The 6,499-nt window shown below is 40.5% G+C and overlaps 1 long non-coding RNA gene across 2 annotated transcripts in view; it reads left to right on the forward strand.

Moving 5' to 3' along the window:
• Positions 1-6,267, forward strand: part of LOC132420457 (uncharacterized) — a 9,920-nt gene extending 3,653 nt beyond the window's left edge. Inside the window, exons 2-3 of one of the 2 annotated variants that reach the window (XR_009518372.1) lie at positions 4,406-4,545; positions 6,002-6,267. This is a non-coding gene — a long non-coding RNA (uncharacterized lncRNA). The remainder of the gene's footprint in view (positions 1-4,405; positions 4,546-6,001) is intronic. The other variant, XR_009518373.1, reaches the window with a different exon arrangement.
• Positions 6,268-6,499: the final 232 nt, after the last annotated feature.

The following is a 6,499-nucleotide window of genomic DNA, read 5'->3' on the forward strand; positions in this document are numbered from 1 at the left end:
CACGAACCCGTGTCCCCTTCATCTTCCCGGACCGGGGCACGAAGCCGTGTCCCCTTCATCGGCAGGCAGACTCTCAACCACTGCGCCACCAGGGAAGCCCAAGGTCTTACATTCTTTATACTCAAGCAAATTGGGGAACAGTTGGTAGAATCCAAGGTTCCCACAATTAGGAAGTGGCATACAAATTAAACTGGCTCTTGGATTCCGTGGACTCCTGGGGAAAAATTGAGTGGATCATTTTTTTCCCCATGGGAAAAAGGGAGTTATTGAAAGTTTTTGAGCCTATGGGGTGAGGGATTTTGGATGCAGCGTCTGGGATCCAGTTATTCCTTACCAGGAGTTTTAATTTGTGCTAAATTAGAAAGGTTTATTTTATTAAATAAGGTGACAGACATGCTTACAGTGGTTAAATACCACTTTCTCCAAGAATGTAGGCTCTTACCTAATAGTGGGTGTATGTGTGTGCTACCTGTGTGTCTGTGCAACGGAGTGTGTGTTGATGTGTATGTTTTTGGGGAGATGTGAAGTGGAAAGATTAAAATGAAGGAAATAGAGGCTGGGAATAGACCAGATTTAGAAGCTCTCTCCAGTATTCACAAACAATTCTCACTATATTTCTCCAATTTCAGAGCCTTTGGAGCTTATCAAACTCCCATTTTACAGATGAAATTCTGGCTTATTGAAATTAAAAAACTAGCTGTAAGCTACACAGTAGGTGGAGAAGCCAGGATTTGAACCCCAGCAGTCTGACGCCAGAGGCTTCATTCTCAACCACTAAGTTATAGGGTTTCATCTAAGCTGTCAAGGGTCCATAAAAGAAGCATTTTGAGCACTATATCACCTTTTCCACCACCTAACCGTCATGTTAAAAAGTGTTAACTTTATAGCTGATTCACTTTGTTATAAAGCAGAAACTAACACACCACTGTAAAGCAATTATACTCCAATAAAGATGTTTAAAAAAAGTGTTAATTTTTGTAGTAGCCAGTGCTGAAAGAGTTTCTAAAAGTGTTAAATATGTCACTGTGGGTCAGAAATTGAAACCATTTCCCCCCTAGTCTTGTTCTAGAGTAAGTAATAGTTAAAATAATCCCCAAGAAATTTCCAATATGGTTCTTATGGGGAAGTAGTGTTATGCAAACATGAGAGATGGTGAAAGAAACATTTGTGCCTTTAATGTTTATTACCTGGCTTATGTGCACCAAGAGCTGTAATGGCCATTCTACATAGGGTTGGGACTTCAGGCTGCTCACTACTTGTCCACTTGGAGAGTAGCAGTGACTAGGGCTCTGCTTGAGCTGCATGCCTCAAGTTAAGCGGGAATTAATGAAGGACCACAAAGGGGAATTTGGGGGACAGGAAGGGACAGACTTGAGGGAACATGTTCTTGTTACTCATGCCTTCCAAGGAAACTGGGGGCCAAACCTTAGCTACTGCAGGATAAGAAATCTGTGTAGTATACATACGTTGATTCTATTTTTTGTTTAATTTCCCCTTAGTTTTGGTTTTATTTTATTGCTAATATTCCTTTAAACATTTATATTTAACTTGTCTGCTCTGAAGTGGGTGTCGCCAAAGCCCACACCACCACCATCTTGCCTTCACTAGTGCATTAGTTTCCATACTGGTCTACATGCTCCACTCTCCCCACCTGAGAAGGCGTTCCCTGCACCCTCACTAGAGTGATCTTCTGAAAACCTCAATCAGATCACATCAACCCTTTCTAACGGCCTCCCATTTGCATCATGACTCCTTTTCTCCTATCTCTCCAGCCTCATCTCTTACCACGACCCTGTTGTGGGAAGCCACTAGTGATCCTCCAGCCGTGGTGGCCTTCCAGTTCTTCACACAGGCCTTGCTTATTCCTAATTTGCGGCCTTCTTACTCTCTTTTCCTTCTGTTTGGAAGCTTCTTTTCACAATTCTAAGGGCTGGCTCTCATCCTTCAGGTCCTAACTGAAGTTTTACATTCTCAAATGTCTTCCCTGACCTAAAGTGGACTAAACTGGTCTCTCACCTGTTGTCCCTCCCCATAATGTATGTTTTTGTTTTGTTTTCCTCACAGCATTTATCTCTATTTGATTATGTATTCATTTCTTTGGATATTTCTTGTCTCTCGTAATAGGCCCACCTCTGCCATCACGTATCATTTGAAAACAAGCTTCGTGAAGTCAAGGACCTTGTCTGTTTTGTCCCTGCTGTATTCTAGATAGTGTCTGATAAGTTTCCAAAAGATGTCACCAATCCAGGTGAAGACTGTAAGGGAAGCAGAAATCCCTATATAATAAGAATTGTGGTGGGAACAGGTGAGAGATAGAAACCAGGAACAAGTGGGGAGGCCAAGGCATGGAGTCTGCTGCATAGCTTTCCTTTCTTCCTGGCCTTAGCTCTCACAAGTTCTTTGTCTGTTGGTTGATATTTGCAAGTGGAAAATGCACAGGACAGAATTAAAAAGAAATGTGGGGTGCAGCCCTTATGGAAAACAGTATGGAAGTTCTTCAAAAAATTCAAACTAGAACTGCCATATGATCTAGCAATTCCACTTTTGGGTATTTGTCCAAAGAAAATGAAAACACTAACTTGAGGAATTCCCTGGCGGTCCAGTGGTTGGGACGTCTTGCTTTCACTGCCAAGGGCCCAGGTTCAATCCTTGGTCAGGGAACTAGGATTCCCACAAGCTGCTCAGTGTAGCCAAAAAAATTTAAAAAAAGAAACGAAAACACTAACTTGAAAAGATATGTGCACCTCCATGTTCATTGCAGCATTATTTATAATAGCCACGATATGGAATCAGCCCGTGTCCACTGATAGATGAATGGACAAAGAAAATATGGTATGTATATACAATGGAATATTATTCAACCGTAAAAAAAGAATTAAATCTTGCCATTTGCAAAAGTTTGGATGGACCTGGAGGGCATTATGCTAGGTAAAATAAGTCAGAGAAAGACAAATACTATGTGATCTCACTTACGTGTGAAATTAAAAAAAAAAAGCTCATAGATACAGGGAACAGATTGCTGGTTGCCTTGCCAGAGCCATGGGTGGGGGGGGGTTGTGAAATGGGTGAAAGGGATCAAAAGATACAAACTTCCACGTATAAAATAAGTCATGAGATGCAAGGTACAGCATGGTGACGATAATTAATAATACCGTACCGCATATTTGAAAGTTGCCAAGAGATTAGATCTTAAAAGTTCTCATCGCAAGAAAAAATGTTTTTGTAACTAGGTATGGTGACGGATGTTAAGTAGACTTATTGCAGTGATCATTTTGCAGTGTATACAAATATTGAATCATTATGTTGTATACCTGAAACTGGTATAATGTTATATGTCAATTATACTTTAATTAAAAGAAAAAAAAAGCACATGTGGAATGTCTCCTGGGTCAGATGTAGGTTCACTGGGCTAGATGAGTCTGGAGGAAGCATTGGTTTGGAGATGGAATTCTGGAAAAGTCCAAATTCACTTATGGACTTTATTGGTGTACAAAACCAGGGATTCTTTTACATAGTTGTAATCCATTTGAAAATACGGGTTTTTTTTTCTGTTTTGTTTGTTTTGTTTTTTTGGCCACGAGGAATGCAGGATCTTAATTCCCTGACCAGGCATTGAACCCGTGCCCCCTGCAGTGGTAGGGCGGAGTCTTAACCACTTAACCATTCTTAACCATTGCCAGGGAAGTCCCCTGGAAATAGTTTTATGTTCTCTTTTCTTCATGTAGCATTGCCCACACACATTTCCATGCATCAGTGTAGTTTCTGTGTATTTGTCTTCAGTTAAAGTGATGACTTGACACTTCAGTTAAAGCACTGTAAGTAGTTGCCCCATCATTTTTTAGTCACTCTCAATTTTGGGGAATTTGTATTATTTCTAAGCTTTTTTTTGGTTACAAAAAGAAAAGTATAAACGGGTTGCACAAGTTTACTCCTCCTCACTTTGAGTTAGTTCCATTTAGCCTATTTTACTAGGTAGAATGATTGGATCAAACATTAGAGGCCATTTTATAGCTTGTGCTGTTGTCTGATGAGGCAATTTTGGAGGGCAAGGGGCATGAAACACTCTTGAAAATATTTAAAAAGTTGGGTGTGATGAGGAATTGGATTTATTCTGAACGGCTTAAAGTGATAGGGCATCAGTGAATTGCTGTAGTGACGGACATATAGATTAGGTTCTCTATAGGAGAATTTTTAATATTTAGAGCTGCCAGAAAATGGCACAGGCTGTCTCCATAGGTAGTAAATTCCCCCTCTCTGGAAATTTTAAAGCATAATAAGAGAGTTTTAAAATAAATTGTTTTATAAACTTTCCAGAGTTGTGATTTGTATATTTTCCTAGCCCCATTCCTTTGCTCTGAAAACAAATTGTGTTCAATGAACATTTATTAAGATCTAAATGTGCCAGGTATATCCAGTGGCAGCTGAAGCTCTCATTGGCAGACTCCAGCTGAACCTCCAGGGGCCGGCAACCTGGGAAGTACCAGAGCATGAAGTCATACCTCCATCCCCACTCCCAACCCCCCAGTCTTCAGAACTGCTAAGCAGGTGGGTGCAAATTTGTCTCCAGTTCCTTGACATCTCGTTTTCTGTGCTCATTTTCTACTTCCACATCTCTGCCCATATTCCACCTATTTTTAAGACATTAGTTACAAAACTTTCAGTACACTATGCAATGCATCCAAATGCTCCCAAGTCAAGTGCACCAGTACCTAAGTGATTGATTCCAAGTAATTGTTACCTTATCTTGTTTTTTATTTCTGCCAAAAGATACTTGTACTTCAAATGAGGAGTTTTGGTCCCCAAAGAATCTGTAATTGGTGGAATGTAGCACTCCTAATTCCACTGACATAACTTCTTCCCACCATGAGCACGTGTGTTTACACACACACACACACACACACACACACACACACACACACACACACTTCCAGGCAAGCAGCCTGATTTATTGAAGGAACCAGTTGCTTAACAATCTGTTGTTTTTTTGTTTTTGTTTTTTTAAAGCCACCTTACTTGGAAATATGTAGTCTCAAAACTCCAATTTTGGCCAGGGAGGAAAAGTCCCTATTGAGGATGGAGACTCAATGATATAGTCTCTGAATTTTACTTTTTCTTAGAGTATATTTAGCTGAACTCCTCTGCAACAACCACACCGGCCACAGGGGAGCCCTGCTCCCGTCTCTCAGTTCTTCCACAATGCAGTGGGAGACCCTCTTCAAGTCAGCACAATGATCCACCTGGAGGCGGCACAGTGCAGAGAAAGGGGGGCGCTGGGGAGAGATAGTTCCGGGTTCAGTTCCAGTGCCACCACTGCCAGCTCTGTGCCCGAGCCTGGCTTCAGTTATTGCATCATCAGAGGCCACTCTCTTTTCTGAAGGCTCAGTAAAACCAGCAAACATGGGAACACCAGGAAATACAATCAATGACACTACTCTGCACTGTGTAGATGAAAACAGTCCAGAAAATGGACTGGTCTCGCAGTGTCAATGCGAATTTTTAAAATGTTCTTTTGTGCCCAGGAAAGAACGTTTAGGGGGCTACTTTGGCTTTTTCAAATGTATGTTCCCTATGTTAAAGATGCAAATCAGAAGCTCAGTTCTTCTTTAAGCTTTTATGTTTAACTTACAAACAAGTATATTTTAATAATCACTTTAAATGGTTGTATTTGATGACTATTTGGTACCATTTATAAATGTAGTTTAAAATACTCCTTTGAACATTTAAAAATATACTTTATAAGTTTAACATATTCCATGTCCTTACAAAGTAATTCAGTTATCTGTGCTAACCAACTACACATTCCTGAATACCTAAAAAAATTCTTAGAAATCTAAAAATTTATGAATATGGTGATTAAATTCCTGTTTTCTTAAATGTTCCAAAACTAATTTTAAAGGAAAATTCTATTTCAAACCACACATCTAAACTAATTAAACGTTTAAAAGTAGAATGGCGGACTTCCCTGGTGGTGCAGTGGTTAAGAATCCATCTGCCAATGCAGGGGACATGGGTTGGAGCCCTGGTCAGGGAAGATTCCACATGCCGCGGAGCAACTAAGCCCGTGCGCCACAACTACTGAGCCTGCGCTCTAGAGCCCGCGAGCCACAACTACTGAGCCCACGTGCTACAACTACTGAAGCCCTTGAGCCTAGAGCCCGTGCTCCGCAACAAGAGAAGCCACCGCAATGAAAAGCCCGCACACCGCAACGAAGAGTAGCCCCCGCTCGCCACAACTAGAGAAAGCGTGTGCACAGCAATGAAGACCCAACACAGCCATAAATAAATAAATGTATTAAAAAAGTTAAAAAAATTAGAATGGCAAGACTAATTTCTTACTGTAACAGGCTAAATTCTCTTAAACACTGCAAATACCTACAATACCAAGTATGCACAAAGTCCTTAATACAGACACATTAATGCCATGTATTTGATTCACGTAAATATTTTTATCCTTAATTTAAAAATTTCTGGATATTAAAACAAACTTACCCACTAGGTA

The sequence above is a fragment of the Delphinus delphis genome, chromosome 2 (genome assembly GCF_949987515.2).
Source record: "Delphinus delphis chromosome 2, mDelDel1.2, whole genome shotgun sequence".
NCBI classification, from domain to species: Eukaryota; Metazoa; Chordata; class Mammalia; order Artiodactyla; family Delphinidae; genus Delphinus; species Delphinus delphis.